This window comes from Eumetopias jubatus, unplaced genomic scaffold (genome assembly GCF_037043125.1).
Source record: "Eumetopias jubatus isolate StellerSeaLion01/CBP00866 unplaced genomic scaffold, mEumJub1_p1.0 scaffold_6, whole genome shotgun sequence".
Classification (NCBI taxonomy): Eukaryota; Metazoa; Chordata; class Mammalia; order Carnivora; family Otariidae; genus Eumetopias; species Eumetopias jubatus.
The window spans coordinates 52872368-52885907 of NW_028274812.1; the positions used below are offsets into that span (position 1 = coordinate 52872368).

The 13540-nt window shown below is 39.0% G+C and overlaps 1 protein-coding gene across 3 annotated transcripts in view; it reads right to left on the reverse strand.

The window, feature by feature from the left end:
- The window catches only part of AFG1L (AFG1 like ATPase), a 221204-nt gene that overhangs the window by 149218 nt on the left and 58446 nt on the right, over positions 1–13540 (reverse strand). The gene's annotated exons all lie outside the window — the stretch shown is intronic.

The following is a 13540-nucleotide window of genomic DNA, read 5'->3' on the forward strand; positions in this document are numbered from 1 at the left end:
ATAGAGCCTTCAGTTGGCTTGTTAGTATCTGAAAATATTCTAAAATGAACTGACACACAACAATCAATAGAAACTTGAAAAGGAAAACATTCAAGATGAAAGCTGGAGACCAGAACAAGGGTACAGAAGGGAGAAAAACTCAGAGGAAACAGGGGCACCTGGGTGGTTTCAGTCGGTTAAGCATCCACCTCTTGATCTCGGCTCAGGTCATGATCTCAGGGTCTGGGATCAAACCCCACGTGGGGCTCCACAATCAGTGCAGAGTCTGCTTGTCCCTCTCCCGCTGCTCCTCTCCCACCCTTGTTCATGCACATGCACTCTCTCTCTCAAATAAAGAAAGAAAGAAAATCTTTTAAAAATAAAACTGCAATCAACATAATTAACATGCTGGGGAAAATAAGAGAAGCTATTAAAACTGTAAAGCAAGAACAAAATGCAATTTTGAAAAAGGAACATCAAGAACAAAAGAACATTTTGAAATTTAAAATATGGTAGCAGGGGGGCACCTGGCTGGCTCAGTCAGTAGAGCATATGACTCTTGATCTCAGGGTTATGAGTTCAAACCCCACACTGAGTGTAGAGATTACTTAAAAATAAAAAAAATTTTTTTAAAGATATTATTTATTTATTTGACAGAGAGAGACACAGCGAGAGAGGGAACACAAGCAGGGGGAGTGGGAGAGGGAGAAGCAGGCTTCCCGCCGAGCAGGGAGCCTGATGTGGGGCTCGATCCCAGGACCCTGGGATCATGACCTGAGCCGAAGGCAGACGCTTAACGAATGAGCCACCCAGGCGCCCCCAAAATTAAAAAATCTTTAAAAAAAAGTATGGTAGCAGAAATACAATTTCAGGAAAAGGATTAGAAGATAAACTTGAGGAGCTGTCTCAAAAAAATACAACAAATAAACAGCAACAAGAATAGATGGAAAAATACAAGAAAATTACTGGATTAATTCATCAGGAGGTCCAATATCTGACAAAAAAGGAATTCCAGAAAGAGAAAATAGAAGAAAAAGGAGAGGAGGAAATTACCTAAGAAAGAATGCAAATATTTTTCTCAAATCTGAAGGGCTTTATTTCTAGATTGGGAGGAAAGAGTAAGTACCCAGCACAGGAAGGGAAATAAAACCTATACCAAGTCACAATCCTGAAATTTCAGATACCAGGGATATAAAGAACACCCTACAAACATCCTAGGTGGCTTTTCGGGAGGATGACAAAGGGGCAAGGGAACAGGTCACAAACAACAGATAAAAACTTGAATAAGATTTGAGGGACAATGATTTCCAATCTAATCCATCCAATTTATCCATCAAGTATGAAAACGGAAAATTGGCATTCCATACATAGAGGGTCTTAAAAACACCTCCCCAACAGAAACAGGAACATCGTGGCTCCAGAAGAGACAGATGATCCTGAGAAGATGGAGGGTTGCTCTAGAAACAAAGAGGTACAAGCAGATCAAGAAAGCAATCATGTCCAGACGGAAACAGGAGGATGAAGGGCTCCAAAGGAAGAAACAAAATGGAACTTCTCTTTGCCTGATATTATAATCAACCCAAATAACCATCCTAAATTTTGTTCCACTTAGAAGAGTAATCTTCAAACTCTGCAACAGTTTCTAGACACCTGTGCAAAAGCCAAGGTAAGCCAGGGCAGAGAGAATTCAGACAGGGTAAAAGCAGAAAGAAGTGAAGGTTACGCCACTTAGCACAAACCAGAGCAGTCAGGATTTTGGCAGAGAACATTCCCAAAGGCTATTATATAATCTAGTTTTGATCATGTTTTTGTTTTTTAATCTGTGGGTTCACTCCAACATACCTCAGAAACCTCTCTAGCTTTCCTGCTCCTCTTGGCTTTCTCTGTGAACCCAGCACCTGACTCCAGCACACCCCTTCCAGAAGAACCTTCCCCATGGTTTAGGCAAAAGGATCTTCTTTGCTTTGATTCTGCCAGCTGGATGCCTTCCCTGTGTTCCTCTGCACATTAACTCTCCATCTATTCTTAAACTTCAACGGAAAACAGATTCTACTCCTGCCAAAACCTCTTAATTTGTTTTGTTTTAAAATCTTATATGTGCCATTCTTGTACACTGGTTATTCTATTTTCAACTTGCCAGAAAAAAGCATTATGCTCTTAAATAATTTTAGAACAACTTCAAATTGGAAAACTTGCATACAACCTCATAATCTCTAAGTATATTCTATGTATTAGAAATCTTTTGAAAGCAACATCTGGGGGCGCCTGGGTGACTCAGTCGGTTAAGCGTCTGCCTTCGGCTCAGGTCATGATCCCAGGGTCCTGGGATCAAGCCCCACATTGGGCTCCCTGCTCGGCAGGAAGCCTGCTTCTCCCTCTCCCACTCCCCCTGCTTGTGTTCCCTCTCACGCTGTGTCTCTCTCTGTCAAATAAATAAATAAAATCTTAAAAAAAAAAAAAAAAGAAAGCAACATTCTGTATTCTGTGAGGTGCCACAGCAATTCATAATTCTTCACAACACATTTTGCAGGAATAGTCCCAGGTCTACTCTAGTAGTAGTCACATGATACCATCAATATATGTCAAATAAATGAAGTTCGAGGCAAAAATTTAACAAAGATTGGGGAAAAAAGATGACATGGAGAGAACTCAATCAATGCTGCCCCAAAAAATAGCATTTGGTTCTATCTTCTGTTTTACCCACTCAAACTCAACATATTTTGGAAAGAACATTTTAACAAATATGTTACACTATATATTACATACATATTTTCTAATTATGTAACTATAATTATAATATATAACATGTGAGATACATCTACCTAAACAATATATACTCCAAGTATTTCCACTTTGACAGGTAAGCTAATTTTCTCCTAATATATTTTCAGTCTACCAAAAACTATTGAAATTACTTCAAGGGATTTAAAAATCTGTATGTTGGGGCGCCTGGGTGGCTCAGATGGGTGGCTCAGGGTCCTGGGATCGAGCCCCACAGTGGGGAGCCGGCTTCTCCCTCTCTCCCTGCTCATGCTCGCTCTCTATCTCTGTGTCTCAAATGAATAAATAAAATCTTTAAAAATAGATAAAAATCTGTATGTTAAGGGGAAAATCAGAATTGAATGGCAAACAGTAAGACTATAAAATGATCCTAAAGAAGTTTTAAAATTCTGTATTCATAGTAGTGAGTTCAGGGAAGGTAAGGTTCAGTTTTCTTCAAAATGACTAACTTACACAAGAACCCACATCATTTACATGCTCCTAATTTACATTTTCTCACAATGTACCCTATTTTTCAGTTCCATTAAATTTCCTTTTTTTTTTTAAAGATTTTATTTATTTGACAGAGAGAGACAGCGAGAGAGGGAACACAAGCAGGGGGAGTGGGAGAGGGAGAAGCAGGCTTCCCGCCGAGCAAGGAGCCTGATGTGGGGTTCGATCCCAGGACCCTAGGAACATGACCCAAGCCGAAGGCAGACGCTTAACAACTGAGCCACCCAGGCATCCCTAAATTTCCTTTCTTAATGTTTCAATTTCTAACATTTGTTCTTAGGCCTCAGAAAACTCCACCCTGGTATCATTCCTCGGTGCTGATATTCTCCATTTGCTTCTCCCCCACTGTCTTCTCCCTCCTGCTCTACAGCCCAGGAGGGCTACCCTTGCTGGCCGTCTGCTAAATGGCCTCAGCCCCTGGGACACACTACTGGCAGGAGATGGAAGGGAGGGAGTAGAGAAAAATTGGGCCATTCCTTCCTGGTCCCTCCCTGCCTCAGTCCTGGGTCTCTGGCAGAGCTGCATCCCTCCAGGACCATCAATCAGGCCTCACGCCACAGCTCCAGCCCACTCCAGGCTCCCCACTCAGCCCTCTATCCCTTGTTTGCTGTCTTAGGACTGCCCTGCCCATGACTCAGTCATCTTGATTCAGTCTTTATTTGAAACATCTGCTGTGAACGGTTTCCTGCCAGGACTCTGATGCGCACCCTACCCTTACAAAGCACCCTACCCTTACAAAGCACACACTTTTTTTTTTCTTTAAGATTTTATTTATTTTTATTTAGATAGTGAGAGAGAGAGCATAAGCAGGGGCAGCGGCAGGCAGAAGGAGAAGGAGAAGCAGGCTTCCTGCTGAGCAGGGAGCCCGATGTGGGACTTGATCCCAGGACCCTGGGATCATGACCTGAGCTGAAGGCAGCTGCTTAACTGACTGAGCCACCCAGGCGCCCCACAAAGCACACACTCTTAACACTAGACAAAGGCTTGAAACTCTGAACATGAACAAGTTTCTTTAGTGAACAGTTGTAGGATTTGCTATGTTAGCTATATCTTTGGAAATTTGTAAAGTAGGATGACAACACCATCTCTAATGGATTTTTGATAAGGATCCAATGACACTATATTATAGACTGTGCAGATGGTAAGTTTAAAGATGATGTTGGAAGGTAGCGGTAACCTATCACCTATCCCCACTAGTACAAAAGATAAAACAGAAGAACACTGGAATTGAACCCAAAAGATCTGGGTAAAAATGCTGGTTCCGTTATTTACTAGCTTTGTGACTCTGGGTAAGCCATATGAACTCAACAACCCGCCATTTCCTTATCTACTAGGTGCAAGGCAGAGCACAGGGGAGTTCCCACTCACTGCCCAGCTCTGTATTACTAATCAAAAGGTCCATTCACTCATGCTGAAGACTGCAAACTTCATGTTTTACTGATATCTGTTCCCATCAAAACCTATGCACCATTAAAAAAAAAAGAAAGAAATATCATGGCCTATGAGACACCTCTCTCAAAGACCCCCAACACTAATATGCACTCAAGCTATTTTTTATCTATTTAATAAACTCCATACCAAACACATAAAGAGTACATTCAAGAACATGTAGCACAATTTCAAATATAGTCAATATGCTGAGCCATAAAGGAAACCTCAATAAATTCCAAAGAATTAGTGTACTCCAACCATCGTGTAATAAAATTACAAATAAATGATGTAAGGATGGCTAATAAGAAAAATCTCAAACTAAGAAATCAATGCTCCCATCATGCTCACCCAGACTTCGGAATATTGCTAAAACAAGTCTGAAAAGCCCTTCACAGCGTACCTTCGCACCAGTCCCTTCCTATTGCCAACAATTGTTTCGCTGGTTAGTTCACTCTCTGTTTCTACAATAATTCTCTGGAACCTTCTCAGTTCCCTTCAAGTTACACTACAACTTCCCCCCCATCACTCTCGGCAGTTGTCTCCTACTTCTTCTTAGAGAGAAAACAGAAGGCATTGGGGTGGAACTCCATCAACTTCCTAAATGAAACTGCAATCCCTAGGGGCACCTGGGTGGCTCAGTCGTTAAGCGTCTGCCTTCAGCTTAGGTCATGATCCTAGGGTCCTGGGATCGAGCCCTGCATCGAGCCCCACATCGAGCCCCACATCAGGCTCCCTGCTCAGCGGGAAGCCTGCTTCTCCCTCTCCCTCTCCCACTCCCCCTGCTTGTGTTCCCTCTCTCGTTGTGTCTCTCTCTGTCAAATAAATAAATAAAATCTTAAAAAAAAAAAAAAGAAATTGCAATCCCACCCATAGCTGCACTCATTTTTTCCTCTCTCTCTCCTATGACAAAGTAAGATGATCCTTCTTCCTATGTAACTTTTTATCAATTTCTGAATCTCAGTCCTCACCCCCACCACCTTCCCAGGAACCATGCCCATCAAATTAAATGTTTCATTTCTCTTGTAATCCTTTTCAGCAACAGCTTTACAAATGTGTTTCTGTGAATTTATTTTTAAAATCTGTAAGTGTAATGTCTTATAAGCAAGACATAAACCCAAAAGCTATAATGGAAAATACAGAAATATTAAAAGCAGTGAAATTAAACATATCTGTTTGGGAAAAAAATGCTAAGAACAGTCAAAAGGCAAGAAAAAAAATCTGGCAATATTACAGACAAGAATTTGTTTCCTTAGTAAGCATAGTTTTTAGAAACTGATAAGAAAACAAATACAAATGGCTTAAACATTTGAAAGAACGCTTATTCTCCTTCACAATAAAAGAGGTATGTATTAAAATAACAATGAAATACTGCTATGACAAAAATCTAAAAGTCTGAGAGAATACAGTACTGTCAAAAATGTAAGGAGACAGGCAGGCTCATAAATTAGTAAGAATATGAACTGCTGCAATCTTTTTATTTTTTCAGAGCACAATGAATTTTAATGTCCTCCCCTTTGGGGAGGTCACACTGTACACTTTTGGAGATACCCCAAAAGTTGTCTAGTAATTCCACTTCTGGGTATTTATCCAAAGGAAATGAAAACACTAAGAAAGATATCTGCACCCCCATGTTACTGCTGCACTGTTTACAACAACCAAGACATTAAAATAACCAAAGTGTCCAAAAACTGAAAATGGATAAAGAAAATATATACATTGGGATATTATTCAGGTATAAAAAAGAAGGAAATCTTGCCATTTCCTTCTTTTTTACAACATGGACGGACCTTGAGGACATTATACTAAGTAAAATAAATCTGGCAGAAAAAGACATATACTGGGGCGCCTGGCTGGCTCAGTTGGAACAGCCTGTGACTGTTGATCTTGGGGTTGTGAGATCAAGCCCCACGCTGGTGTAGAGATTACTTAAAATAAACTTTAAAAAAAAAGAAAAAGACATATAATGAATAATATCACTTATCTCTGGAATCCTAGACAAAAACCAAAAAGTAAAACTCCTAGAACTCTCTAGTCAGACAGCCTTCTCAAGTTTAGGAGACTTACTGTAATAACCTAAATCAGAAGGGAGGATAAGAAAAGCAGGTGTCAAAAGAATGTCGTAAAATTGTTTTAAACAGTATGGCTAAACTAACAATTGTACAATAAAGAAATGTGCTGTGGGGCACCTGGCTGGAACAGTCAGTTAGGCGTCCAAATCCTGGTTTTGGCTCAGGTCATGGTCTCAGGGTCATGAGATCAGGCTCTCCACTCAACATAGAGTCTGCTTGGGACTCTCCCTATGTCCCTCCCCAATATGCTCGGTGTCTCTCTCTCTTTCTCTCTCAAATAAATAAATGAATAAATTTTTAAAAAAAAAAAAAAAGAACGTGCTGATATCACCAGTGTTTGGGGTCCTGGCTGTTATGCATTTGGTGATACACTCCAAACCACTAAGTTTAGTAAAATTTATGTTTTGAAGTTTATATACAGTATATAAAAGCCGATTTCCACCCAAAGAATCTTTTGAACATGGGGTTACATTTTAAAAAGTAAATGTCCAATCATTCTATAAAAATTTTATGAGACATAACCAATGCAAAGTGTGAATCCAAACACACACACACACACACACACACACACACACAGTTAAAGGGATATTTAGGGAACAACTGAAGAAATTTAAATGTGGGCTTCATATTTAGGGTTGCAAGATAAAATACACAATGTCCAGTTAAATGTGAATTTCAGATTAACATCAAATAATTTTTTAGTATGTATATATGTGTGTGTGTGTGTGTGTGTGTGTGTGTGTGTGTGTATCTCCCAAATATTACAAGAGACATACATACACTAAAAAGTACTATTTATCTGAATAACTTACCTGGACATCCTATATTTTTCTTTACTAAATCAAGCAACTCTATTTTAGATAATATTATTATATCAATGTCAAATTTCTTGGGTGTGATAATGGTAATACAGTTATGCAGGAGGATGTCCTTGTTAGGAAATACATAATGTTTTTAAGGTTCAAGTGTTATTATGTTGCAACTTTCAGCTAATTAAAGAAAATTATATATATATTTAGAGAGAAAAACCAAATATGGCAAAATGTTAACCATTCATGGATTTAAGTGTATTGTTGAAATTTTTCAAAATAAAATGTTGGGGGGAGGGAATTTAATGAGTCCAATATGGCGGAGGAGTAGGAGACCTTAGCTTCCTCTGGTCCCAGGAATTCAGGTAGGTAGCTATCAAATCATTCTGAACACCTGTGAATTTAACTGGGAGATCAAAAAATAGCTGCAACTCTACAAATAAAAAAGCAACCACTTTCTGCAAGGTAGGAGGTGCAGAGAAGTAAATCTGAGGTGATAAATGGATAGATAAACGGGGTGGGGGGGAAGCCTCCATCAGCCAGCACTGGAAAGTGATATAGCAGCTGAGCACAAAATCAAAACTTTTAAAACTCTTCTCCCGTGAGGGACAGCCCTGCCTGAAAGACGCTTAAGTGGTGAAGCAGGGCAGAATCCTAGGTGGGAGAGTATGGTCTCAGGATGCCCAGGGACACAAGAAGACCAGGGATGCCTCAGTGTGGCAGAGTCCCCAGGCATCTGAGTGAGAAAGCCAGCTGCAATCAGTGAGCCCAGGAGTGGAATCTCAGTTTATTCCATAAACCGGCATGTTACCACGACCACTCTCCAAGCAGGGGCCCAGCAAGCAGCAGAACTACCATGAGACCCCCCCCCAACTTCCTCCCCCGGGGAGGAAAAGTGTAGGTGTGCGCAGCAGGAGTTTTCAGGGTTTGGAGACTCCAAACAGGATGCCATGCCTGAGACAGAAACGCTTGGTCACAGGCTGGGTGAACACGGAGTACAGAAAGAGACCAGGAAGACAGGAGTGACTGGCAGTTTTTCCCTGAGGATGCACTCAGGAGTGGGGCCCCGAGATTTCAGCTCTGGGGCTGCAGACTGGGAGGCTGACATTTTCATTCTCATCCCCTAAAGAGGCTCAGAAAGCCTTCAGGGAACAAAAGCCACACAGAGGAATCCAGAATAGCATACTTAGCCTGGTCCCCCCGGCATGGGCAGTGGAATTCCACCCGAGGAAAAAGCACCTGAGAATCAGCACAACAGGCCCCTCCCTCAGAAGATCAGCAAGAACATCCAGCCAAGACAGGTTTCCTGATCACACAGAACTGCAAAACTCCAGGGCTAGGGGAAAAAAGTATATAAAATTCATGGGGTTTTCCCCATCATTCTTTAGTCCTTCAATTTTATTTTTTTTTCCTCTTTCCTTTTTTTTTTTTTAAGATTTTATTTATTTGACAGAGAGATAACGAGAGCAGGAACACAAGCAGGGGGAGCGGGAGAGGGAGAAGCAGGCTTGCTGCCGGGCAGGGAGCCCAATGTGGGACTCGATCCCAGGAACCTGGGATCATGACCTGAGCCGAAGGCAGATGCTTAACGACTGAGCCACCCAGGCGCCCTCTCTTTCCTTTTTCAACCAATTTATTTTATCAACTCTTTTTTTAAAATCCTTTTTAATTTTCTTTTTTACACTTACATCCTATCCTTTTGTTGTATTTAATTTCATTTTTGTATATATAAGTTTTTGTTTCTTTACAATTTTGGGATGCAGTTTCTTCTGACAAACAGACGAAAATACTTCCAGAATCTAGTGTATTGCTCTGTTCTCTTCACTGTCTGATCATATTCTCTTTTCTTTTTGTTAAAGTCTTTTTTAATTTCCATCTTTACACTTACATTCTACCCTTTCAATGTAATTAATTTTTTTTGTGTATATATATATATATATATATATATATATATATACATACATATTTTTTTTCTTTCTTTACAATTTTAGGATGTAGTTTCTTTTAACAGAACAAAACACACTCAGGATATAATGTATTGCTCTGTTCTGTTCCCCTGTTTATACCCCTTTTTTTTGTCTTTTAATTTTCATTTTTACAGTTACATTCTATCCTTCCAATGTATTTAATTTTACTTTTCTACACACATAAGTTTTTTTCTTTACAATTTTGGGATGTACTTTTCTAACAAACAGACCAAAATACTCACAGGATCCAGTGTATTGCTCTGTTCTATTCACTTGTATGATTATATTCTTTTTTTTTTAAACTTTTTTTCAGTTTCAGGTCTCTTCTGATTTGTTTCATGTATATTTCTTTGGGGTCACTGTTGCCATTTTAATATTCTGTTCTCTCCTTCACCTATTCTTCTCTGGACAGAATGACAAGTCAGAAAAACTCACCTCAGAAAAGAGAACAAGAGGCAGTACTGACTGCCAGGTACCTAATCCATATGGATATAAGTAAGATGTTGGAACTAGAGATCAGAATAACGATTATAAAGATACTAGCTGGGCTTGAAAAAAGCATAGAAGACACTAGAGAATCCCTTTCTGGAGAAATAAAAGAACTAAAATCTAATCAAGTTGAAACAAAAAGGCTATTAATAAGATACAATAAAAAATGGAGGCTCTAACTGCTAGAATAACTGAGGCGGAAGAGAGAATTAGTAATATAGAAGACAAAATGATGGAGAATAAAGAAGCTGAGAAAAAGAGAGATAAACAACTACGGATCACGAGGGGAGAATTCGAGAGATAAGTGATACCATAAAGCAAAACAATATTAGGATAACTGGGATTCCACAAGAAGTGGAAAGGTGAGCAGGCAGAAGGTATACTGGAGCAAATTATAGCAGAGAACTTCCCTAATCTGGGGAAGGAAACAGGCATTCAGGTCCAGGAGGCACAGAGAACCCCCATCAAAATCAATATAAATAGGTCAACACCTTGACACAGAATAGTGAAACTTGCAAATCTCAGAGACAAAGAGAAAATCCTAAAAGCAACTTGGGACAAGAGGTCCATAACCTACAAGGACTATCAGCAGACCTATCCACAGAGACCTGGCAGGCCAGAAAGGATTGGCATGATATACTCAGAGTGCTAAATGAGAAAAATATGTAGCCAAGAATACTCTATCCAGTAAAGATGTCATTCAAAATAGAAGGAGAGATAAAAAGCTTCCAGGACAAACAAACTAAAAGAATGTGATCACTAAACCAGCCCTGCAAGAAATATTAAAGGAGATCCTTTAAGCGAAGAGACAGCTCAAAAGTAACATAGACCAGAAAGGAACAGAGAAAATATACAGAAATAGTGACTTTACAGGTAATACAAAAGCACTAAATTCATATCTTTCAATAGTTATTCTGAATGTAAATTGGCTAAATACCCCCAATCAAGAGACACAGGTATCAGCTTGGATAAAAAAGCAAGACCCATCAATCTGCTGGCTGCAAGAGACTCATTTTAGACCCAAGACACTTCCAGATTGAAAGCGAGGGGGTGGAAAAATCATTTTATCATGCTAATGGACAGCAAAAGAAAGCTGGGGTAGTAATCTTTATATCAGACAAATTAGATTTTAAACCAAAGACTGTAATAAAAGATGAGGAGGGACACTATATCATAATTAAAGGGTCTATCCAACAAGATCTAACAATTATAAATATTTATACCCCTTAACATGGGAGCAGTCAATTATATAAACCAATTAATAACAAAATTAAACAATACAAAAATTGTAGGGGGCATTAACAACCCACTCATAGCAATGGACAGATTATCTACATAGAAGATCAACAAGGAAACAAGCGCTTTAAATGACTCACTGGATCAGATGGACTTAACAAATATAATCAGAGAATTTCATCCTAAAGCAGCAGAATACATATGCTTTTTGAGTGCATATGGAACATTCTCCAGAACAGATCACATACTGGGTCACAAATCAGACCTGAACCAATATGAAAAGACTGAGATCATACCATTCGTATTTTCAAACCACAATGCTATGAAACTTGAAGTCAACCACAAGAAAAAATTTGGAAGGACCACAAATACATGCAGGTTAAAGAACATCCTACTAAAGAATGCATGGGTCAACCAGGAAATTAAAGAAGAATTTTAAAAATTCATGAAAACAAATGAAAATGAAAACACAACTGTTTAAAACCTTTGGGATGCAGCAAAGGTGGTCCTAAGAGGGAAATATATAGCAATACAAGTCTTTCTCAAGAAACAAGAAAGGTCTCAAATACACACCCTAACCTTACACCTAAAGGAGCTGGAGAAAGAACAGCAAATAAAGCCTAAACCCAGCAGGAGAAGAGAATTAATAAAGATTAGAGCAGAAATAAATGAAATAGAAAACCAAAAGAACAGAACACATCAACAAAATTAGGAGCTGGTTCTTTTAAAGAATTAAGATTGATAAACCCCTGGCCAGACTTATCAAAAAGAAAAGAGAAAGGACCCACATAAATAAAATCATGAATGAAAGAGGAGAGATCACAACCAACACTGAAGAAATACAAACAATTATAAGAACATATTATGAGTAACTATATGCCAACAAATCAGGCAATCTGGAAGAAATGGATGCATGCCTAGGGATCTATAAACTACCAAAACTGAAACAGGAAGAAATAGAAAACCTGAACAGACCCCAAACCAGCAAGAAAATTGAAGCAATAATCAAAAATCTCCCCACAAACAAGGGCCCAGGGCCAGATGGCTTCCCAGGGGAATTCTACCAAACATTTAAAGAAGAATACATACCTATTCTTCTGAAGCTGCTTAAAAAATTAGAAATGGAAGGAGAACTTCCAAACTCATTCTATGAGGCCAGCATTACCTTGATCCCAAAACCAGACAAAGACCTGACCAAAAAGGAGAATTAGAGACCAATATTCTTGATGAACATGGATGCCAAAATTCTCACCAAGATACTAGCCAACAGGATTCACCATGACCAAATGGGATTTATTCCTGGGCTGCAAGGGTGGTTCAACATCTGCAAATCAATCAATGTGATACACTACATTAATAAAATAAAGGACAAGAACCATATGATCCTCTCAATACATGCAGAAAAAGCACTCGACAAAGTACAGCATCCTTTCTTGATTAAAACTCTTCACAGTGTAGGGATAGAGGAAAATACCTCAATATCATAAAAGCCATAATACAAAAAGCCCACAGCAAATATCATTCTCAGTGGGGAAAAACTGAGAGCTTTTCCCCTAAGATCAGGAACAATGGCAGGGATGTCCACTCTCACCACTATTGTTCAACATAGTAATAGAAGTCCTAGCCTCAGACAACAAAAAGAAATAAAAAGCATCTGAATCAGCAAGAAGAAGTCAAATTCTCACTCTTCACTAATGATATGATACTCTATCTGGAAAACCCAAAAGACTCTACCCCAAAATGGCTAGAACTCACAGGAATTCAGCAAAGTGGGAGGATATAAAATCAATGCACAGAAATCAGTGGCATTTCTATACACTAACAATGAGACAGAAGAAAGAGAAATTGAGGAATCGATCCCATTTAAAATTGCATCAAAAACCTTAAGATACCTAGCAATAAACCTAACCAAAGAGGCAACGGATCTGTACTCAGAAAACTATAGAACACTCATAAAAGAAATTGAGGAAGACACAAAGAAGTGGAAAAACATTCCATACTCATGGATTAAAAGAACAAATATTGTAAAAATGTCTATGCTACCTAGAACAATCTACACATTCAATGCAATCCCCATCAAAATACCATCAACTTTTTTCACAGAGCTGGAACAAATAATCCTAAAATTTGTATGGAATCAGAAAAGACCCCAAATAGCCAAAGGAATGTTGAAAAAGAAAACCAAAGCTGGTGGCATCACAATTCCAGACTTCAAGCTCTATTACAAAGCTGTAATCATCAAAGCAGTATGGTACTGGCACAAAAACAGACACATAGATGAATGAAA